The sequence below is a fragment of the Heloderma suspectum genome, chromosome 1 (genome assembly GCF_057233095.1).
Source record: "Heloderma suspectum isolate Gila_16-S chromosome 1, 16-S_ref, whole genome shotgun sequence".
NCBI lineage: Eukaryota > Metazoa > Chordata > Lepidosauria > Squamata > Helodermatidae > Heloderma > Heloderma suspectum.
The window spans coordinates 356,344,925-356,372,316 of record NC_139458.1 but is presented as its reverse complement, the minus strand read 5'-3'; the positions used below and the strand labels follow the sequence as shown (position 1 = coordinate 356,372,316).

Sequence of the window (27,392 nt, the reverse complement as noted above, 5' to 3'; positions counted from 1 at the left end):
TCCTCCATTTTATCCTCACAACAACAACCCTGTGAGGTGGGTTGGGCTGAGAGTCTGTGACTGGCCCAAAGAGAGCCAGTGTGGTGTAGTGGCAAGAGTGTTGGACTGGGAGCTGGGAGATCCGGGTTCTAGTCCCCACTCGGCCATGGAAGCTCACTGGGTGACTTTGGACCAGTCACAGACTCTCAGCCCAACCCACCTCACAGGGTTGTTGTTGTGAGGATAAAATGGAGAGGAGGAGGATAATGTAAGCCACCTTGGGTTCCTTGCAAGAGGAAAAAAGGTGGGATATAAATGCAATAATAAATAAATAAAGTCACCCAGTGAGCTTCCATGGCCGAGTGGGGACTAGAACCCTGATCTCTTGACTTCCAGTCCAGCACTCTAGCCACTACACCACACTGGTTCTCCACCATAACAACATGCCCTGTGCTTCTGCTGCCTTTACCACAGTTGTAACAAAAGGTTTTGATCCTGCTCTTTTGTCAGCCCTAGGAGAGCAGTGGGGGAAGAATCACAGTTGACTTGAGTGTCAAGGGTGTGGCTGAAATGCGGGACTGATACGTCCAGTGGGAAGGCAGGTTTTAATTATAGTACCAGTGTTTGGTAAGGACAATTACGTGATCTTGGATTTCTGTTTCTGTTCTGACTTCTGAAAAGGGTTTTTCTTCATTATAATTAATTAGTCATGTACTGAATCTTCACTCTCAACATTTTGGGGGCAGAAAGTAGGGTGTGTGAAAAGCCCTTAAAAAAACACAAAATGGCACATCTACCTAGGTGTGTTTTGTCATGCTTGTTCACAGCCTCATTATGCCTTAGGAGCACAGGAAGATGCCTTATACTAGATCAGACTATTTGTCCATCTAGCTCAGTGTTGTCTGGCAGCAGTTCCCTTGGATCTCCAGGAGAGGTCTCTGCAATCGCTTCCTAACTGATTCTTAAGTGAAGATTGCAGGGATTGAACCTGAGACTTCTGCATGCTGAGGATGTGCTCTACCCATGAATTGTGGTCCATCCCTGCTACAACTTCTGCATCTTTTTTTAGGGCTCCTTTCTTTGTCCTTGCATGATTCCAACCAAGTGAAGATCATGTAGTGAATGTGATGGCATCATGACATTAGGTAGCTAATCAGATTTGGTTCCCTGATGTCATAGAGGACAACCAAAGTCCTTGCTTTGCCCTCTCACTGGTTGCAGTAGAGAAGGAACACATCCTTCTTACTGAGGCAACTATGGCTGTTGCTTTCTGTCTTCCCAGCCTGGGTAACGTGTGCATCTCCATCTGCATTTTTCTGCAACTAGTCAACAATGCACAATTCGACTAAGGCAAGAGATTGTCACAAAGGGGTGCAAAAATCACTGAAATGTGTGGGTAAGATTGATTTTCAGGGGCAAAAGGGATTGCCAAAAGTGCCCTCCCTCCCTCCCTCCCTTTCTTTCTTTCTTTCTTTCTCTCTCTCCATTAGTCATATGATAAAACATAACATAAAACCTTTAACATCCACAAATTCAAACAGTTTGAAACAGTTAAGAACAATTAATAATACAAATTTCCAGGACCTGATAAGAAACTAACATTAGTAAGCCCCACCATATGCCGTTAAATACCTGGGAGTAGAGGAAAGTCTTAATCTGGCACAGAAAAGATGACAATGTTGGTGCCAGGCAGACCTCACTGGTGAGAGCCTTCCACAGTTGGGAGGCCACTACTGAGAAAACTCTCTCCCTTGTTGCCACCCTCCGAACCGCCCTTTGTTCAGCTCAGCACTGAACATACTACACATTTATGTGTTTAACACAACATCTCATCCATTTTAAATATTTTTATAGGAACCGTACATCGTTACAAATAAGTTCTGTGTAACCTTGCTCTTTGTTTCTATATCTTTTCATGCTATTACAATACTTTTATTCTTTTAAGCACTGTTGTAGTGTCTTGTCAACTTGTTTTAAAGGTTACGATCAGCATTAAATGTTAAATGTCACCCTGGTATTAACATCTGCCCTAGGAAATCTTGTTGTTTTTTAATTATAACATACTGTCATCTATTTTTTCCAAGCTTTTATATTTACTCTAGCCAGGCAGTGGTCTGACTTGGAACACTAACTCTTTTTTAATCCTGTACATCCTTCAGAAGTTTTTTTTAAGCAACTCCTACAGCTTCTACAGAGGAAGCTTTGAGATTGGTCTTTACAACATTTGCTGTAGTATTATTTCACAAATATTAAACTGGATACATCTCCACCCCCATGTCATGAATAGCATTTATACATAGTTATAAGCTTTTGGTATGTAACATTTCTAGCTTAGCTGTGTTTTGTTTAGAGGCAAATCCTCGCTGAATTACACTTCTTATGGATCTATTTTGAACCTGAATTTAAGTCTCCCCCTACATTTTAGATGACATAATTGCTTAGATCTAGGCCTAAATAGCAGAACACAACACACTAAAATCAGAGAAGCTTGGCATACTTCATCAAACATAATCGGTCTTTTGTAATGTTTACAATATGTTACTAAAAATGTAGCCTGCTTATTTGAAATGAAGACAGTCTATTCATTTAAAATTGATTGGAATGTCATCAAGAAATGATGAGGGTAAATCAAGAAAATTAAATACATTGTCTAATGGGAAACATGTAGAAGGTAATGGAATACCAGCCGCACAAGATGTTAGAGTAGATGGAGTTTTCACTGATGATAGCAATAGTATATTATTCAGATAAATTCTATATTGTTAGATATGTTTGTTTTAGTCAGCAAAAGGAAGCCATAATGCTTTCATAAGAAAGTACACAAGAGTCCCAGGTTAACAGTGTTGTTCACACCTGAATGTGAACAAACCAGTTGTCGGATACAATTAAAATGTCTGATCTCTAGAAAAAGCTACAAAACTTTATTTGGGGTTTTGATTTGGCCGTGATCCTTCTTTTATTAACTCCAGTTCCTTTTCCACCAACAGGAGCTCTCAGCTGTCAAGTCATTAATGTTGCTGTTTTGCTTTTCATTGCAATGAGAGGTGAAACTGTGAAAGGAGTCAGCTGCTTGCACATCATAGGATGTATAATCCAGACATTTTTGATCTAACCAGTTTTAGATAGAAAGTCCTATAATTTGTAAGCTTCCTTGAGGGTCTCCCCCTGCCCCCACCCCGCCCTGTCTCTGCATGAGGCAGGACAGAAATGTAATAACAAATAAATTGATATGATGCATTTTATAACTGTTAAGGCTACAAAACTGAATGGATGAGGCACATGAACCAGCCATTGCCTTCTGATTTATTTGCTAGTTATGCAGTAAAATCCTATGATCTTGTGTGGTAAGCTACAGCACATATAAGCAGCTTGCTGCCTCAAAGCAGCTGCCACGGAGAGTAATTTAAAGTGGTCTCTAATGCAGCAGGTGTTAGATATACCTGGAAGTTTAGGACTTCCTCCGTGGTTTTCATTATAACATTCTTCCTAAAATAGCTAACTTTATACTGCTCTCCAAAGCTTTATATCTCCTCCCATTATGTTTATAGTCTGTGATCTGAGCATCTATTACTGTTTACTGCCTTGTATTTACCATTCCATTTGATTCTGAAATAAAGAATCCTTCATATAAGGCTAGTAGTTTCATAAATGCCTCCGATGTATAGTCTGACATTGCTATATTCTAGTCTTTAATAGGAAGACAGTGTTAAATCAGGCAAATGTGTGCTGAGGACATAAGATAATGTGTGAGAATCAGTGGAGCGGTCATCACAATGATGTCTGGCTAGTAAGCCATTTGACTCCTCCATTCCCAGACCTGTCTCGTATTAGTAGCCATTTTACCTAGCAGCATCAAAGGGAGAGGTGAGGCATCACAGCCCACTGTGTCAGCTCTGCTGAGACTAATTGCCATTTGGTTCCTCCTCTTGCAGCACTGTCTCCCTTAATGTCCATTCCACCTTTCATTAAACATTTATGTAGCTTTATGCAGAATTAATGCCTGAATTTGTTTGTCTTCCTGTTCCTTTCTAATCTTGGTAGTCTTTTGCATCCTTTTGCATGACGCCTATCGGACTATGAGCCTGGGGGTAAGGACTGTGCTGTTTTCTAAATCTTTGTACAGCATGTAGAAAACTTTAGGCATTTTATAAATAATGTAATCATCATCATCATCATCCAAGCCAAAATTTGTGGATCCCTGTATGTGGTGATATGATAGAATTAATATTTTTTTACTTTATTAACATTTATATACTGCTAAAAAGCCACCAAGGTGGTGTACAACAATTTAAAAAATAAAACCTTACAATAAAAACAAGTACATTAAAACAGTAAAAACAAGAAACATTAAAACCACAAATTTTGAAAAGCCAAATTGAAAAGATGAGTCTTGACTCTTGACAGCCTTTCCAAAGGGCAAAGGGGGGGGGGGCAATTGTAGTCCTTGAGGGAGCGCATTCCAGAGTTTGGAGACAACACAGGAGAAAGCCCTTTTGCACATGTCCGACAAACGGGACTCTGTGAGTAAAGGTGCTCTCAAGGGGACCCCTCCTGCAGATCTTAATACTCAGGGACAGTGAGACAGGCGGCCACTTCCCAATTAAGAGGTCTTTTCTCTGTGAGGAGTAAATTTGGCATTTTACTTTATACTTTGATATAACTTCAAAGCAGTGATTCTTCTATTATCTCCTCCACCCCACCCCTGCCTTTGAAGCAGGCAGCAAAATAACAGCCATACTTTCATAGGAATTGGCATTGGTTGGAACCTCATATTTTATGAATATGAGCATATTTTAATTGCCCAGTAAGGACGGCACCAGAACCTGTCTTCATTGCCAAAGTTTAGCCAAAGTACATTAAGTGATAGAGGGCAGCATCTGAGCATGTGCAAAGAATATTCACTGAATAATACTAACCAGTTTGCACAAGAAGGATTTTACAATAAGGTTCACAGAGAAACTGTTCTAGGCAGCTGCAGTTGGTGCTTCAGATGTGATCATACAAACTTTTGCAGTTCTCTACTTAAACAGGAGAGAGGAATGCTGAGCTGGTGGAGTCCCTGCCAATTCCCAGGTCTTGATTTGGTGCAAAAAAGGTATAATCAACGACACTGTTTGTAAAACAAAAAAGCAGGAGGCTTCTGGCATGTGCACTGAAAACACAGCTTTCTTAGATAGAAGTAGGAGACACCGCTCATTCTCATGTGTATATTGGTAGTGTGCTCCTATATAGAAAGCAAATTAGAGGATATTTGTATTTCTAAAAATGCATTGCTGTCACATTCTTATTGTAAAGAAGCCTTTTGTCTGAATGCTGCTGTCCCGCAGTTTTTGACCCTTAAAGTTCTTAATGGTTTGGGATCAAATTACCTGACTGATCACCTCCTCCCAGATGTACATATCTGGACCCTGAGATAACCTTCAGAGGCCCTTCTCTGGGTGCCTCTGCCAAGCGAGGTACAACAGGTGGCTAGCTATTAGGGAATGGGCCTTTTTGGTGGTGGCATCCTGGTTCTGGAATGCCCTCTCCAGAAATGTTTGCCTGCTTCCCCTTCTTTATACTTCTTTCAGTGCTAGGTGAAGACCTTTTTTATTTTCCCAGGCTTTTTAGATCTTTGCTCTTTTAAGCCACCAAATTTTAGATCTGCTGTAGACTTGTAGTGATGCTGTGTATTTTATTATTTTATTTATTTATTTATTTATTTATTCATTTCATTTCTATACTGCCCATTAGCCGAAGCTCTTATACCATCTTGCTGCTGCTGAAACGTCTGTGTTTATTGTTTTATTGATTGTTGACTGATGGTTATTGTATTTTAAAATGTTTTATTGTTGTAAGCCGTGCAGAGAGCACTATTTTGGGGGGTGGCATGCAGGTACTGTAAACACATTTTAAAATTATAATAAACCTGGGTTTGCCAGCAGGGTACCACAGGCAGTCCCACTTCTTTGACAAGTGAACCCGCATGAATACAGCACAAAAGCTGTCCTAGACGTTACATTTTAGATGTACCCCTAAAAAATGAACTGCATGGAACAGCCCTTCGAGTACAGTCTACGGTCAACGAAATCTGTCTTGCATATGCTTTCATTGAGATATAGAGCCTCATGATGGCAAAACTGAGAACCTCTGATTTAGAAGAACTACAAATGGCAAATCAGGAAAGGGAAGCATAATATAGACTGGAGTGTGATAGAAATCAATAGTGAAGGCAGACAAAGGACTTAAAAGGTCTTATGTGCTTACTGATGATGTGATTCTTCCTGCACTCCACTGTGACCTATAACTTACACTGCAGGGAGTAGGGAGTAAATGACAGTGAATATTCTATTAGTATCCTGTGCTATTGTACACTTCCTATGTATCAGTGTCCTGGATGGTTGAATGCAAGGTGCTAGACCTGTGCTTATGTTTAGCAGGAACCCTTTTGAATGTACGCGGGGTCATCTAATTCTCTTCTGACAAAGAAAAAAAGAACAGGACTACAAAGTCAAGTCCTAGTCCCATATAAGTTGTTCAAAAGGGCTCCATTAACTAAATTATTTTTGTTGTTTCTCCTAAACCCACTGCCATTCAATTTTATTGGGTGACCCTGACTGCTAGTGTTATGTGAGAGGGTGAACAATTTATATTTTTCTACTTCCTTCACATTATTGATATTTTATAAACCTCTTTGATATCCTTCATTAGACATCAGGGATTAAAACTTTTTTTTTTGTAAATATACAAAAGTACAAAACGTCACATCCGTTACAAAAAAGTCACTCATACAAAATAAAACATACGTATAGACATGCTCAAGTAATTCTGAACTATTAACAATCACTAAGAATTCCAAGTCCTAATTTTCCTAACTTTCATAACAGATACATAATGAACCAGCATCTAAATGTATACTAATAATGCAAAAGCTTTATTTTTTTAATCAGTGACCAAATTATATTGTCTCATGTAAGAAATAAATGGCATTCATAGTTCAGACTTGTGTTTTTGTTGTCTACCTTCATGTAGGTGAACAGATTCCGTTAATTTAACCATTGAGGCAATATACTGTCTCTTACTAATCCATTCCTTTAAAGAAGGAGTGCTGGCCAATCTCCATTTAGCAGCTATGACTAGTTTTGCAGCTGTTAAAAGAGTTCTTACCAATTCCACATGCTTGTTTCTTACAACACCACTTATTTCTAAATGAAAAGTCTTGTCTTTTTGACTCTGCCATTCGGCAGCACTTCATTTTGCAGGTAGCGAGGTGTGGAAAGCTGCCTGGTCTCCAGTCTCAGCAGGACCGTAGACCTCCTGAAGGGCCCAGGCTATAGCAGTTGAGACTGGTGTAGACCGTTTGGCCCCTTTTCTCTCACCCACTGTAACCATCCTCCTTCCATCTTGTTTTCCCTTTGCAAAGATGATTCTGTCCCCCTTCTGGAGTGCTCTTCCCTTAACAGATCCAACTGTTGACCTCGGTTATCCTCATTATCTCCTTCCCTCTCTGTCAACTGAACAACATCGCTCTTGGGCTCTCCATTCCAAATTCTATTTTTGCTATGAAACTTGTGCTGGGCTCCAGGGTCCCTAATAACATCTTATCCAAAGCTGTTCAGTCATCACATCATTGCCTTTTTGGCTGTTTCTAGGTAATTTGGTGCATCAAGTTATCTAGACAGCCAGGGTGATGACACCAATCTTGACTGTATGCATGAAAGCCTGTAAAAGTAATGGTAGCCTGTGCCCACTGTCAGTTTCCAAATGTCCAGGACCAAGCAGGAAGTGATGTTCTTTGAGTTCTGTTTACTCTAAAACAAGGTAAATCTACCCTCTATTCTTTCTCCTAAAATCACTCTCAAGTCTGAATCTATCTATTCTGTCCCTAAGATGGCTTACCCTGTCCCATAAAAATTTGAAGGAATGCCTGTTGTGCTTAGCCGCCTAAGCTTTGCCTTGCCATTTCCCTAGCACTATCCCCAATCCTTATTTGTCTGACTATAATTCTCTTCTTTCACCATCTCTATTTATAGGAACAGTTTGCTTGTCCGTCCGTCTGTGTGTGTGTGTGGGGGGCATACTAATCAAGAATTTGTCTTCCTTCTGTAAATATTAAAGGTAAAAATAAAACTTCTGTGTTTCAAGAAGTATCCTCGAGTTAATTTCTTACACTGCTGAAGTGCAGTGTATGATCTATTAAGTGCAGACTGTGGTCCAGTTCGCATGATCACCGGGGCTTAAACAAGCCATGGCTTGTTTAAGCTGCGGTGCATGCCAGCGTGTACTGGGCACCATTTGCCTAATTACCTACCCAGGCACAGCTTGTTGTTTTGTCTGAACCTGGGCAGCATGGCTTGTTTGAGAGGGAAATAACCTTCAAATAACCCATGGCAGGTAATTAGGCAAATGGTGCCCAGCACGTGCCAGTGCTTTGCATGTGCTGGGACCTGCCATGACTTAAACAAGCCATAGTGATTGTACAAGCTAGGTCAATGCTTCTGTAAAAGTTCCCTGCATTTCCAGGTTTGTCGGGCACATGTGTTATATAAGCAAGTTCATGTACACATGTGGATGAGGCCATTGAGTAACAACTCAAATCAAAATACAGATTTACTTAAAATGTGAAATATGTATATTGGCTAAAAGGCGCAAGAGAGCATGGAATTAGAGGATGAGAGGAAAAAGCAAACCATTTATAGCTGACCTGGCTAACATTTTATATATAGAGAGAGGCTCAGAAACAGAGAAATCAGCCTGATGTTATCTGTTGGTTTCTTCATTCTTGTCAGACTCACAGTATCTGTATTTGGTTATATTCCCCGGTATCCATCTGCATATGTATTTCTCATATGCACAAGAAAAACTAAGTGTTTATCCACTTCTAAGATTAAGAATACAGAAAGAACCCCATGGATGCTGGATCAAACTAAAGGCCTGTCTATTCCAGCATCCTGTTTCTCAGGGTGACCAACCAGATGTCTCTGGGAAGCCCACAAGCAGGACATGAACACAGTAGCCCTCTCCTGTTGTTGTTCCCCAGCAAAGCTTAAGATGCAATATGATTTGAGTGAACACTTCTGGTGCCTAAACTAAATTGAAGACGTAATGAACAGTGAAAGCACACACACAACATGGCCAATATTCCAAATTATCAGTGGAATTTCTTTGGCAATTGTTTGCTTCCTTTGGTCGCATGTCCCCTTAGCTAACACACAGATTGGTAATCCTTTGGGAACATTGTTTTTTTTTTAATTATTTACTTCGTCATTGCCAAGCACATAATAAATGGTCAACAAATAACAGCTCAGCAATTGACCTTTTGAAGGACAAGGTTTTAAAGAAACTTTCTTACTTTAATGGAAGCTTGGATATATGTACCATATTGAAGAATGTAACTCCTTAACTGAGGAGGTTATGCATGTAACTTATTTCTGCCCTGACAAAATCAAGATAGGTGAAATGAGAGATGCCAAACTTCCTTCTTAGTTCAGGCTCAGCTCTCTCTCTCTCTCTCTCTCTCTGGCTACAGTACAAGAACCTGAGCCCTTTGTGCTGGTTTGCTGAAGTATTTGTCCCTTATGAAAGCCAATACAATCAGCAGAGCCAGCATAGATAAAGAACCATATAGGGTTGTATTATAGTGGCAGGACTGTTTTGTGACCATGTTCTGCAGGCAGACTGGAGGTGACAGCATTATTTACTTTTGTTGCTTGGGGTCCAAAGAGAGAATAAATTGCTATTGATTTTTTGAACATTATAGTGAAGTGTCTGAATGCCTGCAGAATGGCTGGGTGGCAGGACAGCTGAAGAGATTGTACAGAGACTGCCTTTTAAAATGAAAATTTGTTTTCTTGTTAAACTGCCCCCCCCCCATTCACACATGCAATTTTAAGAGTTAGTAAGAAGAAATCTTGATTGTGGGTACTGTTTCTAATTTGACCCCCCCCCCCAATTGTAGAAGCTTAAATACAATCTCAAATGAATACTTTTGTATGCTGTATGTGGTACTATAGTCCATCACAAAAGTGACATTTAGTGTCATGTCATTAACTGCTTCATTTTCCGTAGATGTAACAGCTGTAAGAAGGATCATTTGCATTAAGGAATGCTGCTAACATTCTATATCGACATGATCATGTATGGTTCCCCAAGAAACTGTTTTTTGCAGTTGTTGACCATATCTATTTATATGGTTATCTATTTATTTATATTTATATGGCGTCTTTTTTCTCATCTGCTTTCCATTTTCTATATATGTCTCACTTTCCACATATGTCGCTTTTTTCTCTCTTTTTCTAACTGCAGTCTTTACTTTTGGATATATTTAATTTTATAGCAATGCTACCTTGCAGTGACACCTGCTGGGGGAGATATAAATGGAAGGTCTACAATTAGCCATGGCTGCTTCCTGACAGTCCTTTTCCTTGAGTCAACAGTGTGCACCCTGTTTAGCAGCTTGGGATGAGTCATGTTTCTGAGTTTCCCTTGAGGCCATCTGCTGTCATCCCTTTCTGAAGAGGCCGTCTCCAGTGCCAAACCTACTGAGACTCACAGGCTCACCAGAATGCCATCGTAAATTTGAATCCTTCAGATGACATTTAAGCTCACTGCTCCAGAGAAGGAGAGATTTCTGCTGGAGAACTGTTTCAGTACACAATCATAGGTCTCCAAGTAACATTTAACTACGCTTAACAAGCCCTATAAAAATACAAAAAATGCTGTGCAACGGATTCCGTTGATGGGAGACGTGTTACTCTGTTACAGCAACCGCATACAAAGAGTCCTGAGGCACCATTTAAAGCAGGGGTGGGCAACTTGTGGCTCCCCTGATGTTTTGCCCTATAATTCCTATTGGTCCTAGCTAGGGATGTCAGAGAATTTTGCCACGAATCTCAGGGAGGCCGAATGCCAGCGCATTTGCCCCCCCGAAATTGGTGGCGAAATGGTCTGCCCCCCCGCCCCCCCCGGGACGGGACTTACCTTGGGCGAATCCTCCTGGCGGCGGCGTCTGCGGTGGCGGTGCGTCGTCGTCATCTGCGGCGGCCGGTCTTCCGACCGGCTGCCGCCGCCACCATTTCCAGTAAAAAAATGACAACAACAAAAAAACGTGATAGGCTACATAAAGATTTACGTAGCCTATCACGGCTAGATTTTTAAAAAATTCCGTGATAGGCTACGTTAATCTTTACGTAGCCTATCACGGCTTAGTGAAACAACAACAACAACAACCGCACGTATGCAAATGGCGCCCATGGGCGCCGCCATTTGCGTATGCGCGGGTTTTTCCCCCCCACTCAGCTGTGATAGGCTACGTAAACATTTACGTAGCCTATCACGGCTGACTGCAGGGACGCAAACGGCGGCGGCTATGGCCGCTGCCATTTGCGGCCCGGCCGGCCAGGATTCGGGGGTGGAGGGACGGAAATTGGTGTTTCCAGAATTTCGGGGGGAGGGACGGAGCACCTCCCCCCCACCGCGAATCAAATTTCGATACAGGTAAGAGACTTTCGTACATCCCTAGCCCTAGCCAGCATAGCCAATGGTGGGAGTTGTAGACCAAAACATCTGGAGGGCCACAAGTTGCTCAACCCTGTTATAAAGGCTAACAGGTTTATTGCATCATAAACTTTAGTGGACTAGAGCCCACTTCATCAAATGCAATGACATGATGTCCACAGTATGATGTCCTCATACATATGAGTGCAGACGGGGAAAATGCAAATCATGTGGCCAAAACACAATTAAATGCAAGAGGTATAGACTGAAGTGTCTATGCAAAATTCACACGTGTACAAGATAAATACAATGACTATATTCACCATAGCAAATGTCTGGCCTTGTTTAAGCCCCAAATCAAGAATGGGCAATATGTGGCCCCTGCCAAACAATGGCGTCTGGAGCTGCTACAGAACGCCAAAAAGGACAAGATTAGCTTTCAAACAAGCTAATTTTCACCCTTTGCGTGCTCTGTACTAGCTCTAGATGCCATTTTGTTTTTTGTTGTTATTATTTTTATTATTACTATTATTAATCCTCCCATTTTTGGCACCCTTGCAGGGGGAAAAAGTGGCCCCCAGATATCCTGAAAGTGCCCACCCCTGCCCTAAATGAATAGAATCAAATTGCTGATAATTTTTACTTCACCAATTTCATGCTGCAGTCTTCATTTGAACATTTTACTTTTTGGAGAATAGATTAATTTGATTCTCTGTGGGGTTCTTTTTGGCTGTGATATTCTGTGAAGCACTTCTCACCAGAAATGTTATTTATTATTTTTAAATTTTCTGTTCTGCCTTTTTGCATATGGCACTCATGGCAGGTTACAAATAATTATAGTACTTAAAACAACTAACAGTTCCATAAAGTCATGCTAAAAAACTAAGCCTGTAATCCTCTACACATTTAGCTGGGAGTAAATCTCATTGAGGCAAAAGGAGAAGGGGATGGCAGAGGATGAGATGGCTAGATAGCATCACGGATGCAATGAATATGAACTTGAGCACGCTCCGGGAAAGAGCGCAGGACAGGAAGGCCTGGCGTGCTATGGTCCATGGGGTCACGAAGAGTCGGACACGACTGAACGACTGAACAACAACAACAACAACAAATCTCATTGAAATTGACCTCTCTTTGGGATTTGCCTCTCTTTGGGATTTGTGTACCTTTCCAGGTTTTATTTAGAGGGTGCCTTGGGATGTTCTGTTTTGAACTACTGATGTTCTCCGTAGAGAGGTGTTTTAGCAAGGTACAGGACAACACCAGTGGTGATACTTCCCACCACAATAGATTAATCATGTCTCCTCATCCCAAGTCCCCAGAGTAGCATCACAGGATTCTGGTAGCCATACAGCACCTTTCTGACATTCAGGTGACAGAGAAAGTGCCATAACATGTGCTCCTTGGCATTTTCCCATCTTCTTTATGGTTCCCCAAAAGAAGAGGGACTGGAGAATTATGCTTGACTTTAAGCTTTCAACAGGTTCCTTTTGCCATCATAATTTTTGTGTGGAAACTCTCGAGAACAGCTTGGGAGATACTCAGCAAAACAACTATCTAGTGCCGTTCAACTTGATAAAAGCCTAACTGCATGTTTCTGTCTTTGCAGTGCATCACAGATTCCTCTGCCTTGTGTGCAACTGTTGTCCATTCCAGTAGCATACTTCCCCTTCAGGCTAGCCTCGGCCTCAAGGATCCTTCCATGCTGGTGGTCACAGTAGTCACATGTTTCTGGCTCTGGCTGATCCTTGTTGACTCAGAAGATCTTCCTGTCAGATCTTCTTTGTGCTAGAAGACTCCTGTAGTTCTGCAGGTGATCTCATGACTGGGGGAACATGAGTTCCTTGTAAAAAGCCATCTAATTTCCAAATAAAAGCTCTTTCATCTGGGTGTTCTCTTGAACACAAGAAGGATTTTTCTTCCCAAGGCAAACAGTTCTTCAGCTGTAGGGAAATTCCCACAGGGACTTGATGGTTTTTGCTGAAATTCAGGGTCCTATGGCTGCATGCATAGAATCCATCCCATGGCCCAGCTGTCACAGCCAGACCTCATAATGATTTATCTTCCCATTCAGTTGGTGGACAGATTACAATCACCTTCTACAGAGAATTCCACTCTGCATCCCAGATAGGCTATAGGTTACCAGATACATATGTTGTGTTCTTACTATGCAACTAGAACATTGTAGGGCAAACGGAATTTTAATAAAGTCTTTTCAGATGGGGAGCCCACTGTGGTAGGGCAGAGAACTTGGGGCCACTGAGAGCTTCTGTTTTCAGCTAAAAGCATCAGTTTCTTGGAGCAGAGGGTCATCTTGCTTGTACTACCAGCTTCTGGGGAAAAGTTCAGGGCTATCATGTTCTTATGCACACAAACAGTAGCCATGTTTAGCCATTCAAGAAAATATGTGAGGGCTTAAACTGGGTACTGGGACAGGGCCATGCATGCTAGCAGGAGGAGCTCCTCCCAGTGCGGGGAGAAACAAGCCTCTGAATGTCCTATCTCCAGAACTGGGGCAGGCGGCTGGGAGGCATTACTCTTGTTGGGATATCATCACTCTCCTCTGTGTAGAAGTTACCTTCATGGTTACTCCGGTATTTCTTTAAGACCATGTTGACTAGAAGAAGGAGGAAAAGGAGAAAGCACATGAATATTATGCATGGTGTGGAGAATGTGGATAGGTAGACATTTTTCTCCTTCTCTCATAATACTAGAACCCAATAGGGGTCACTTGATGAAGCTGATTGGTGGGAGATTCAGGACAGATAAAAGGCGATACTTCACACAGTGCATAGTTAAAACTGTGAAGACCACTTCCACAAGATGTGGTGATGGCTACCAATTAGGGATATATGAAAGTTCCGTCACGGATCTTGGGGAGGCCGAATGCCAGCACATTCAGCCCCCCGAAATCGATGGAGGAACGGCCCGCCACCCCCTGCCCCCCCCCGGATGAGACTTACCTTGGGCGGATCTTCCTGGTGGTGGCGGCGGCGGTGGCGGCAGTTTGGCGGCAGCGGCTCCAGCGGCCGGTCTTCCGACCGGCTGCCGCCACTGCCATTTCAAGGTTAAAACAAAAACGTGATAGGCTACGTAAAGATTTATGTAGCCTATCACGGCTAGATTTTAAAAAAACACCGTGATAGGCTACGTAAATGCTTACGTAGTTTATCATGGCTGACTTAAAAACAAAAACAAAAACGCGCGTACGCAAATGGCGGCGGCCATGGCCGCTGCCATTTGCGTTCCTTATTTTGGCACGTCTTCGTCTACGTAAACATTTACGTAGACTAAGACGGCGAAAATAAGGGGAACGCAAATAGCCGCCGCCATTTGCGTCCCTGCTAGCCAGCGGCCGGATGTCCGGCCGCTGGCGGAGCCGGCTGTCGGCTCTGCAGAATCCCTGCAGAGCACAGCCGGCCGGCCAGGATTCCGGGGGGGGAGGAACGGAGTGCCTCCCCCCCCGGCCAGGATTCCGGTGGGAGGGACGGAACGCCTCCCCCCCACCGTCAACATAATCCGCAGAAAAGTAAGTCACTTTCGTACATCCCTACTACCAATCTGGACGGCTTTAAATGGATTGGACATATTCATGGAGGATAAAGTTATCAATGGCAACTAGTCCTGATGGCTATATGCTGCCTCCAGTATCAGAGGCAATATGCCTATGTACACCAGTTGCTGGGAAACATGAGTGGGAGGGTGCTGATTGTGGGTTTCCTGTGGGCATATTGTTGACTACTGGGTGAATAGAATGCTGGGCTAGATGGTCCCTTGGTCTGATCCAGCATGGCTCTTAAGTTATTACGCAACTGGAACATTGTGGGGCAAACTGAATTTTAATAAAGTCCAATAAGGTCTGCCATATGAATATTACATGCCAATTCCTAAAGATGTTGATCACTGATCCTCATCCAGATACTCTTATGCATGGAAGAGAGCTTGTGATCCAAGCTGGGATCTTTGTGTAGAGGTAAAAATAGATGGGTGTACAGTGTAGTAGCTTTTCCCCTTCTGATGCTGCAGCTCCTCTTGCTTTTGCTCTATTAGTATCATTAAGAGAGAAATTCATGGTTTGGTTCATCTGTTGCTTTCATGCCTGAGTTATAGAATGAGTTGGCATATGGAAAGGGATAAGAATAGTATAAGATATTTATCTGATCCATGATGGAGGTTTGTTATCTTCTGATTGCATAGGGCAGTATTCTTTAAATCACGTTTGTTGGGAATCAAATGTGTTAATGTAGCTGCTTGGCAAGGTAGCAATTTTTATGATAGAAAAATAAAATTACTTTGAAAAATGTGCTTTAATTGAAATCCCATTTAAAGGGTAAAATTATGTTATTGATTATGATCAAAATGTCCCGGACGCTGATGAATTAATCAGTTCCTATATTTGTCATGTTATAAATCTTTTGGCGGTGGTAAAGGAATGTGAATGAGCTGAATCTTTTAAAATTATAGTGGCACATTTCTTTTTATGTGTAACTTCTTTTGCTCTCCACATTGTATCTGAATAGAAATTGCTTTTAAGAGCCACAATAGAAGAATAGCACACAGTGGAACCTACAATATAAATCAAGTTGAAATCAAGCTAGTTTATGCCAATAACAAGTATGTTTAAAAAATAATGACAAAGTGTTTTGCGGTTTGCTGAATAATGACTTTGGTAGCGAATCTGTTGAACAAGGCTTTTTGTAAATAAATACATAAAGTATCTAGCACAAAAGCAAAATGAAGAATTTAGTCAGTGTGAAGTAGATTTTTCAGTTGTGCTTCTAATATAGAGAAGCCTTAATACAGTAAATACTATATAATGGCTGTTGTATAACTTATATATGTCCCTATAACTTTCTCACTGGGTAGTGCAATATTGTCAGGGTTCCACCTATGACCTGAACCCCCTGAGCAATTGCTTAAGGATCTCTTGCCTCTTTAAGAGTCCCACCTTCTTTCTTTTAAACTTCCCCTTCCCAATAACATGGGGTTTAGGCTGTAGATGTGGGGTGATTGACAAACCAGACTCTTGAGGTTTAACCACAACAGTTTACTAGTAAATTTAAAGCAAGCAATCACAACTAGAGGTATTTACACAAAAAACCTGAGTGATACAAAAGGCCTTCAAAGAAGATAGAAGTTGCAAAATGCAAGTTCCTTTACCCTAGCTGTCCTTAGACTCCTCTAGACTGCTTATTCCTGCTCCCTCTTCAGGCTCTGGTCTCCTAACTCTGCTCTTACTGGCTCTCTTGCTCTCTGTATATATCCCCCTTCCTCAAAACCAAAAGTAGAAGACCCTGAAGAAATGAAACTTAACTGGGGAAATGAAACTGAAACTTAACCAAGGAAATGAAACTACTCCTCTGAGGGATACCTCCTCTCAACAAAAAACTCCAGGCCTCTAGGCCTGACTTTTTTCCGTGCCTCTGGAGGCCTCAAACTATCACAGATATATTTTATGTTTGTAAAGTATTCAATTTGTTGGAACACACTATTTTTTAACTATGAAACATGAAGCTTCACCAACTGATATGATGTCAGTTGGGTTTTGTGATTCTTGATAGCCTGTACCTTGCAGAAGCCTATGTTGATAAAATGACCTCTTGTCTTTTGACAATTAAATACTGAGTGCTGAACTTCCCTCCCACTTAAAACCGTGTTGTTGTTTTTTAAAAAAAAATCTATCTGTCACAGAAATAGGCTCTTAAAACCAAGAATGCTGCTATCACCTTGGGGGCCCTCTTAGGATTCATAACATTTTCACTCCAGTCCTAAATGCATTACATAAAAGCAAGCCCCACTTGAGACTTACTTTTGTTTAATGTGCTTGTATTTAGTGTATGTATCCTTTTGAACTTGTTTCTACCAGTTCCAGTCTCCATTTAACACCAGAGCGATTGTGTCATGTCCTTTAGATGCTATTCCAAATTATCTGAGATAGTTTGCCTTCTTTGGCGAAAGGGATTCTCAAAGTGAGGACACAACCAGGGTTTTAAATATATTTTTTTCTGGGCTGAGAAGTGGAGTGAGATCTGGGAAGGGTCCAAAAATGCACAAGCAATGTTGTATGCTACAACTGAAGGCTCCCCATCCTTTTGCTAGAGTGAGAGTCTGTCTCTTCTTGAAGACCATGTGTTAATATGGGCCTTCTTCTTTTTCCAGAAACGAAGCTGAAATGTGCTGTTCACAGTAAAAAAAAAAAAGCAAATACAAAAAGCAACCCCGACAAAACAAAAAATAGCCCTGTGCCAAATGGAACTGAAGAAACCTGCAGTGTGTGCATGTTGTTGAAATCTGTTTAAAATAAATATCTAGTGGAAAAAAGAATCTGCAGTGCATTTTCAAACTGCAACCAGGGGATTCAATTTTAAGTCATCTAATTCTTTGAGCTGATTTACTGCACACTAAAAGAATTTATTTCTCTAACACTTTCTGTAATCCAGGAACTAATGAAGTTTTTTGCTTCCTCTGGGAAGCTGAATATATTGGAATGTCCTCCAAAACATAGCCTGCGTCTTTCTGAATGAAACAATGTCTCAGCAGATGAATTTTAATTATTTGCTTCTCTCAGTGTTAGCATATTGAGTTTCCCCTGATTTTAACTTAGCAGAAATTAGAAGTGCCAAATTCTTCCTCCATAATGCCGATGCGATAGATACAAGCTTATAAAATACTGTACACAGGTGTAGTTCCAACAGGCACACACTGAATTTAGTTTAGACTTTATCCATTTCCTTGGACTTCGCTTTAAGCTTTAGCCATGTGCAGCAACTCAGCAATTTGAGAAAGGAATCCCATGTTTTCAGCAAATGCATTAAAACATTGGGGAATTGCCATCAGTGAATTCATAATCTCACTCTTGAACCCATCCTAGATCTGTATTCCGATTCACAAATCTCATGATCTAAATAGCTACAGATATTGCCAAGAAGAGAACGACATGCCTTGCTCCACCAAGTTCACAAACAACAGCTGTTTTGCCTCATCTTCAGCACTACACATCTAAGAGCTGGGCTAGCCAAAGCAAGTTTCCAAACGAAAATAGCCATTTAACTGGAAATCCATTCCAAATATCGCAGAAGGAGATGATGGTGGTTCAGTGAGAGACGGAAAGTAAATTAAGAAAAATAACCTGTTCTCATTGAAAATAATTGTGAAAAGGAAATACCGATCAGAGCGAGTGAACAGGGGGAGCAAACAGGAGTTGACCAAGGGAGTTTGGCAGGGAAGGTCAAGGGGGAGGCCCCTAACTTTTTAAAAAAAATTATTTGTCTTGTTCCACAAACTTCCATACCAGTGGGACTCTGTTTTTAACCTGCAGTGAGTAGAGGACCAGGCACAGGCTACTCTAGAACAACCAGGAAGCTAGACACAAAAAGGGAAAAGAGGCTATGGAAGGACAAGACTCTCCAGTGATGGTGACCTGCAAGGTGTGTGCCATGTTTTTTTTTCCTGCCTGAGAACAACATGGCCTACACGTGCAACAAGTGGAAGTTGATCATGCCGCTGAAGAAAAAGTAAGAGGACTGGAGAGGCGACTGGTGACCCTCCAGGGAATAAGAGAACATGAAGAGCACTTGGACAGAACGGTGGAACTACAGCAGCAAAGCGAAGAACAGAAGCTAGAAGAGCAACAGCAAGCTGAGGCAGAAGAGGAAACTGCTGAGGTGAGGAAAAATGCAGTAGAGGATACTCCTTGGAAAAAGCTGACAGTTAGGAGCAGAACTAGAAGACATTTGGCACCAGTGGAAGGAACTGTTTCCAGGTACTTGAGGATGAGACTGGAGTACAGCCTGCAGAGGAAGAATTACAGGGGAACCTGCGTGAGAGCGAGCAAGAGGCTGAAGGCCATCCAAGCAGAGGTGATGAAACCAAGGCCTACAGCTACAAGAGAAGAGTAGTAGTAGTGGGAGATTCCTTGCTGAGTGGCATTGAAACCCAAGTATGTCACGAAGACCTGTGGACTCGCCAGGTATGCTGTCTCCCGGGAGGACGGATTAGAGACGTGACTGAAGGGTTGCCTGCACTCCTAAAGCCCACTGACAGGTATCCCTTTCTTCTCATCCGTGTGGGAACAAATGATACTGCCAAGTGGAGCTACGAAAAAATCACATCAGACTTTGAAGCTTTGGGAAGGAAACTCAAGAACTTTGGGGCCCAATAGTTTTCTCATCCATCCTTCCGGTAGTTAGAAGAGGGATAGAAAGGAAAAGAAAAATACTCTGGATGAATGACTGGCTACGAAGGTGGTGCCAGCGCGAATGATTTGGATTCTGTGACCACGGGCTATACTTCCTGCAAGATGGACTGTTGGCAAGGGACGGGTTGCACCTCACAAAGGCTGGGAAGAATGTGTTTGGCCACAGCATGAAGAATTTTATCAGAAGGGCTTTAAACTGAATCCTACAGGGAAGGGAGATGTAAAGTTGTGGGTAACAATGGACGAAGGCTCATGCACCGCAATGGAGGGAACAGCTCTAATAGTGCCCAGTAATGATCTAAATAGCCTTCACAAACATGTAGGAAGAAAGCCAGACCATGAAACACATGGTCTTTGACATCTATATACTAATGCCCAGAGTATGGGAAACAAACAGAACGAACTTGAACTCTTAATACGGGAGGGAAATTATGACTTGATAGGTGTAACTGAGACTTGGTGGGATGACTCCCATGACTGGAATACAGCAATTGAAGGATATAACTTTTCAAAAAGAACAGAAGGAACAGAAGGGGAGGTGGAGTTACACTGTATGTGAAAAATACTTATCTCTGCACAGAAATACGGGAGGATGAGCTTGGTAGCCCCATCGAGAGCATGTGGGTTAAAATAAATGCAGCAAAGAATAAAAGGAACCTGGTGGTCGGAGTCTACTACCGGCCACCCAGTCAAGGAGAAGACGAGCATGAAAGTTTTGAAAAGCAAATAGCCAATGTTTCAAGGAAGCATGATGTAGTAGTAATGGGAGACTTCAATTTCCCCAATATTTGTTGGGAGACAAATTCTGCAAAACACTGACCCCTACAGGAAAATCCTGACTTGTGTTGCAGATAAATTCCTCCTACAGAAAACAGAGGTAGGAACTAGAGTATCGGCTATCCTTGACTTGATCCTAACCAACAGAGATTACTTAGTGGGTAAAGTAGCAGTTACAGGAACTCTGGGAGAAAGCGACCATGTTATCCTTGAGTTCATGGTTCTGAAGGAAGCAAAAGCTGAGTGTAGCCAAACCCGTACCCTGGATTTTAGGAAAGCTGATTTTAACAAACTCAGAACAATGGTCAGTAAGTTCTCATGGCAAGCGACTCTAACGAGAAAAGGAGAGAAAGATGGATGGGAGTTTTTAAAAAAGGAAATTCTCATGGCACAATTACAAACCATTCCAACAAGAAAAAAAGGTGGAAGACAACAGAAGAAGCCAATGTGGCTTCACAAAAAGCTTAGAGATGACCTGAAAACAAAAAAAGGACACATGTAGGAAGTGGAAAGAAGGCCAAGCAACAAAGGAAGAGCACAGGCAGGTAGCACAGAATTGCAGGGATGGCATCAGGAAGGCTAAAGCTGAGAATGAGCTAAGGTTAGCGAGGGATGCTAAAAGCAACAAAAACCCTTTCTTTAGCTATGTGCAAAGTAAAAGGCAGAGGAAAGAAATGGTAGTTCAGCTATTAAATAAGGATGGCAAAACGATAACAGATGACAAAGAAAAGGCAGAAGTGCTCAATTGCTACTTTGGCTCCATCTTCTCCCAAAAGAGGGTCTATGACCCCCCTGGCAAAGGCGAAGTACAGGCTGAAGGGGCAGGATTGCAGCTTGAGATCGATAGGCATATGGTCAGGGAACACCTAATTACTTTGAATGAGTTCAAATCTCCAGGGCCAGATGAACTGCATCCTAGAGTAATAAAGGAACGGGCAGAAGAACTCTCAGAACCACTTTCTATTATCTTTGAGCAATCATGGAGGATGGGTGATGTGCCAGATGACTGGAGGAGGGCTAATGTTGTTGTTGTTATCTTCAAAAAGGGTAAAAAGGAGGAACCTGGGAACTACAGACCAGTCAGTCTGACATCAATCCCTGGGAAAATTCTGGAGCAGATGATAAAGCAATCCATCTGTAAGCACCTTGAAAACAATGCAGTGATTACTTGAAGGCAACATGGATTTGTCAAAAACAAGTCCTGGCAGACAAATTTGATCTCATTTTTTGATCAGGTCACCTCCCTTGTGGACTGTGGGAATGCTGTAGACATCATATACCTCGACTTCAGCAAAGTTTTTGACAAAGTGCCCCATGATATCCTGATGAGCAAACTAGCTCAAAGTGGGCTAGATGAAACAACGATCCAGTGGATCCACAGTTGGCTACAGAATCGGACTCAAAGAGTGCTTATCAATGGGATCTTCTGAAACTGGGGAGAGGTAACGAGCGGGGTACCACAGGGCTCAGTCCTGGGCCCAGTGCTCTTCAACATTTTTATGAATGACTTGGAGGAGGTGGTGCAGGGAATTCTGATCAAATCTGCAGATGACACCAAATTGGGCTGGATAGCTAATACTTTGGAAGACAGAAACAAAATTCAAAGTGATCTTGGTGGACTGGAGTGCTGGGCAGAAAACAACGGAATGACATTTAATAGGGATAACTGCCAAGTTCTGCACCTAGGAAAAAGAAACCAAATGTACAGTTACAAGATGGGGGATACGTGGCTCAACAACACTATAAGTGAGAAGGATCTTGGAATTGTTGTTGATCACAAGCTGAATATGAGCCAAGAATGTGATGTGGCTGCAAAAAAGGCCAATGCTCTTTTGGGCTGCATTAATAGAAGCATAGCTTCCAAATCCCGGGAAGTACTAGTTCCCCTCATCTGGAGTACCGTGTCCAGTTCTGGGCACTGCACTTGAAGAAGGAATGCAGACAAGCTGGAGAGGGTTCAGAGGAGGGCAACAAAGATGATCAGGGGACTGGAAACAAAGCCCTATGAAGAGAGACTGAAAGAACTGGGCATGTTTAGCCTTGAGAAGAGAAGACTGAGGGGAGATATGGTAGTGCGCTTCAAATACTTGAAAGGTTGTCACAGAGTAGAAGGCCAGGATCTCTTCTTGATCATCCCAGAATGCAGGACATGGAATAATGGGCTGAAGATACAGGAAGCCAGATTCCAGCTGACCATCAGGAAAAACTTCCTGACTGTTAGACCAATACAACAATGGAACCAATTCCCTAGGGAGATGGTGGGCTCTCCCACACTGGAAGCATTCAAGATGAAGCTGGACAGCCATCTGTCAGGGATGCTCTGACTTGGATTCCTGCATTGAACAGGGGGTTGGACTCAATGGCCTTGTGGGACCCTTCCAACCCTACTATTCTATTATTCTATGACCCTTGGAGAAAAAACAACAACATCAAAACTCATTGGGCAGTTTTTAACAATAAAACTGTATAGCTCTTTTTGGACAATTTCCTCTAGTCTCCACTGATTTTCTTTTCCCCTATGCAAAAACCAAGCCAAAAGTTTGAATGGATACAGTACATCCCCATTTGAATGGATATACATCATTGTTATTAAAATAGTCGATACACTTATTTTATTGTCGTAGATGTTTGTGTCATGGGTTATTTCTGAAGAACCAATTAAATTAAATATAAAATAGAGCATTTTCATGTAAGATATTCAAAATGATAGAAAATAATATACCTTAGAATCCCACCCAGTATGTATGTATGTATTTATTAATTAAATTTGTTAATTGCCCATCTGGCTGATTAACAAATTTTGTTGTTGTACATCGCCCAGCCACTCTGGGCGATGTACAACAACAAAACAGTTAAAACAATAACATTCTACATTAAAAACATAATAAATACCCTAACCCACCCCAAATGCCTGCCTGAGCAACCATGTTTTTAATGTGCAGCAGAAGCTCATTAAAGAGGGGGCATGGCGGAGTTCCCTAGGGAGGGAGTGCCCAGAGTGGGGGCCACCACAGAGAAGGCCCTCTCCCTTGTCCTCACCAGCCTAGCTGTCCTGGCTGATGGGACAGAGAGAAGGCCATCTGAAGCTGATCTTGTTAAGCGGCCAGTTGTCATGTTTCTAGTCAAATACCACCACATTCTGACTATGCATGTCAGAAGTAAGACCCATTGAGTTCAATGGGAGTTACTCCTAGGTAAGGTTGTACAGGATTGCAGCCTAAGTAAGTGTAGCTAAGAGGCTGCTGAATGCTTTGTTATCTTTTAGTATAGATTCTTGAGTTTAGTTCTGCTATCAGGTAGTGGCATTGAGGTTTATTTCAGATGAATGACCTAGTCTAGTGAAGATTTTGATTTAAAGGTAGAGTATTGAGTACAATTACAGAAGCCCACATGAGCAATTGGAGACATGACATGGTATCTGTGCTTTCTGTAATCACATTTTAAAGGAATATATTTAAATGACACCTGCGTGGAACTAAGACAGGGAAAGAAGCAAACCTCATGCAGATGTTGAATGGAGAATTTATTGAAAAATGACTTGTCAGCTAGCATTGGGCCTCTTCATGGCAATAGATCTGTGTGTGCTCTACTGTTTCAAAGTGATTTCTCAAGGTCAGTTCCTTCACAATTAAAGTGTGTTAAGTACACACTAAAAAGAAAGTGTGAATGACACAAAGGCATGTTTGCCATCGGTCGTATAGTCGGGGAGACACAATTGACTGCAGCTCTCTTTTTGACCGTACACTTCCTGGAAAAACTGGGTTTGCTCCTTGTATAATGTGCAAAATGTTCCGTGGAGTCCCAGTTCTTCAAAGGAGTATCTTTTGGAGAAATATTGTGAGTAAAGAGATAACATGGGGAATGATATTGTTCCTTTGTTTTGTTTTTGTGACCTTGAGATTTGCCTCTTCCTGTGACTTCCCTGGCATTTTTGTCAGGGCAGAGTGCTGCTCTTTCTTTCTCTCTCTTCACCTCAGCAGCTCTGCCATCTTAGGAGCCGTACATACTGAACTCTTTAGAAGGCTCTTCCTGACTCAGAGCAGGAAAGCGAGGAGTGCTACATAAATACGGTGTTATATATAGTCTGCTGCTTTCAAAAAATACATCTTGCTCCCAAACCTGATAAAGCATCAATATGATAAGAATGAGAAGATTCACAAGTCATTGCTCAGGGTCGTGCTGACAGAGTCTGAGGTTTCTGCTACAATAAGAGGTGTTGTGGCAAAGCTTAACATTAGTCTTTTTTACTAACACAACATTAATGACTTTCAGTCATTATTGACTTGGGCTGTGTTTGTAGTGGCTGACCTAAAGGTGAAAGGCTCCACATCTCATTTCCAGTCCCTTGAGAGATCTACTCCTCCACAATTTAATTTGATGGAATGCAATTATCGGCCAATTGATTTTCATTGATTGTGCTATGGGCCATAAACATGATAACGCTCCTGTAGCTGCCAGCCATTAATTCCTCTGGGATGTTCTGTAGGCAGCATCCTGAGCAACAGAACAACCATTTATATACAAGGGCTCGGTCCTCAAAACCTGCAGCTTTTTCTGTGCAATTGCAATAAGAGCTCAGCATGCATTTAGACATGAAGTTCAGAAAACGAAGGAAGGCACTAATCCAGAGACGAGGAAGCATAAAAAGTGCACAAATGCTGTATTTGTCCTAACGTGTTTCATCAAGGCGCGTGTGTATATGCAGGAGTAGCACTTAAGGAATAAAGGCATTTTTAAAAGGACCTTTGAGCCCTCTTGACATTATAGGCCTATCAGCACCTGAGGTGCCTTATATCTACTACATTCATTATTTTGTCGTTAGAGTGGGGGTTTGGACAGGTGAGGATTAATGGGGCCAGAAGGACTTCAAATCTTCTTTCATACTTTTTGGCAAAGTTGCTAGGCACAAGTTTTATTAGGGAGATTGCTGGCTAAATGACCAGTGTTGTTGCTGGATGTTGTTGTTGGGTTTTTTTTTCTGACTGGATAGGAAACACCTGAAAGGTCCTGAAAGGGAGCATGCTTTTTTCGCACACACACACACCAGCTAAGGATGATGCAATGTAGGTCTGTGTAGCTGTATTCAGACGTTGTGAATCTGTGCAGAGTAACTGCATGAGGAGGGGGAGTGCTCTAGAGGAGAGCCTTCTGTACCTGCGGAAGCTCTCCATGTGAGCCAGAATGTGGATATCCCAGGTTCTTAATCATGTGGAAAGCCTTCACGGATACAGAAGGCTCCTCTTCAGGAAGTCACCCTCCATGCATATGAGGTGATGGAAACACGCAAGGAGGGGGTGGGGCTAGAGCGCCTCCCCTCCTCATGCATTTATTCTACACAGATTCTGAACACCTGAGTAGGGCTTGTGTCTCTGTGTGTGTATCTGAAAGGAAACAAAGGGGATGAACTGCAGTTTTCAGAGAGAGAGAGAGAGAGAGATGAGTTCTGGGGGCTCTATAAGATAACAGCATCAGGGGATGCAATGGTGCCTCTCTCTAGAGAGCTGATGTGGATCAGTGGATTTGGCTGTTTGTTGTATGTTTAAGCTGTGTCTCCACTTATGCTCAAAGTGTGTATTTGTATATAAACTCAAGTATTATAAAATGCCTTAAGCCTCATGTGACCTCCTTCCAAGGAAACCGCTGGGGTGAATAGAACTAGTACCTGAATATCCTTTGTGGAAGGAGATTTGCTCAAATTATGGTTGGATACAAGGAGTTTCATCCAGTGATTTATTTATTCATTCATTTATTAAAGATATTCATGAATGAGTTTTCTGCCCACTAGGACCCCCAAAGTGATGTACAACTTGGAACAATAAAGACTTTAAAACCAGAATAAATAAAAACAAACACAATATTCCTTGAAACAGGAAGAGACTATAAAAATCCATCAAAGTCCTGGCAAACAGTACAGTTTTTACTGCGTGTCTAATACTCAGTAGAATAGTGCCAACCTGGCCTCCCTTGGGAGGGAGTTCCACAATCGAGGTGCTGCTACAGAAAAGGCCCTGTATCGTATACCCATCAAGCTAGCCTCCCTTGGTGGTGGGACATACAACAGGGCTTATCGCAGATCATGAGGGGATGGTCTTTCAGGTAACCTATTCCCATGCAAGGTCTTGGTCAGGACTTGGAACCAGCAGAGGCTTTTGTGTGCAGAAGGGAGTGGAAAGTTATTTTTGCTGATTGCCCCTTTCCTCTGCAGCCCCTTTGTCCCTCCACCCCAATCTGCCTTAGAGGATTGGGGGACCCTCCAGAACAGCATAGAAAGGGGGAACTTGCAAAACTCGCCTTCATCCTCCTCCTGTTCACAGAAGCCTCCTGTTGGATAAAACCCAAGACTTTTAGAATAATGTTGTTGGTGGTTGTTCTTCAGTTTATAGCGTTATAATTCAGATGTGAATGCTTCTCCTTTTTCCTCCTGCCCTGCCGCTATGAAAATTGTCATACCAGAAAGCATCTTACCAATTTTTTATGAGTGAATGCTAGATGCAAATTTCCCCCCAATTGCTTGGATGCAGCTATACTCTTTGCACAAACATTTTGATAAAAATTTGGCAAGTTGAATATGTGTTTCAAACACAAACGTTACACTTCCCTTTTTAGGTGTGTATATATAGCTATTTCACTTTATGGATATGTGTGTGTTGTATTTTGATTCTGCATACCCAGTTTGTAACAGATGGTAGTACAAAAATTGTGATTTAAAATAACGTGATGGTTTGTGCATGGATATAAAGAAACACTACTTTACATTTATGGGTTCGCCAAGAGTATATCCATGGATATGAAGTTGTTGTAAGAGATTTCTCTTCTCCATCAAGAATTAGGGTGTGGCTTTGCACAACTGTGAGTACTTGAAATTGTTTCAGAGATTGCTGATTCAGAAATAATTCACGTGGACCTGATTTACATATAATATATACTATTGTTGTTGTTCAGTCATTAAGTCGTGTCCGACTCT

General features: G+C 41.9%; 1 protein-coding gene and 1 long non-coding RNA gene across 2 annotated transcripts in view; both read left to right on the top strand.

The window, feature by feature from the left end:
* Positions 1-27,392, top strand: part of PRKN (parkin RBR E3 ubiquitin protein ligase) — a 1,219,260-nt gene that overhangs the window by 25,801 nt on the left and 1,166,067 nt on the right. The window lies entirely within an intron of this gene.
* Positions 332-27,392, top strand: part of LOC146359723 (uncharacterized) — a 100,294-nt gene continuing 73,233 nt past the window's right edge. The window contains exon 1 of the long non-coding RNA XR_014786756.1: positions 332-27,392. This exon is cut by the window's right edge and continues 31,558 nt beyond it. This is a non-coding gene — a long non-coding RNA (uncharacterized LOC146359723).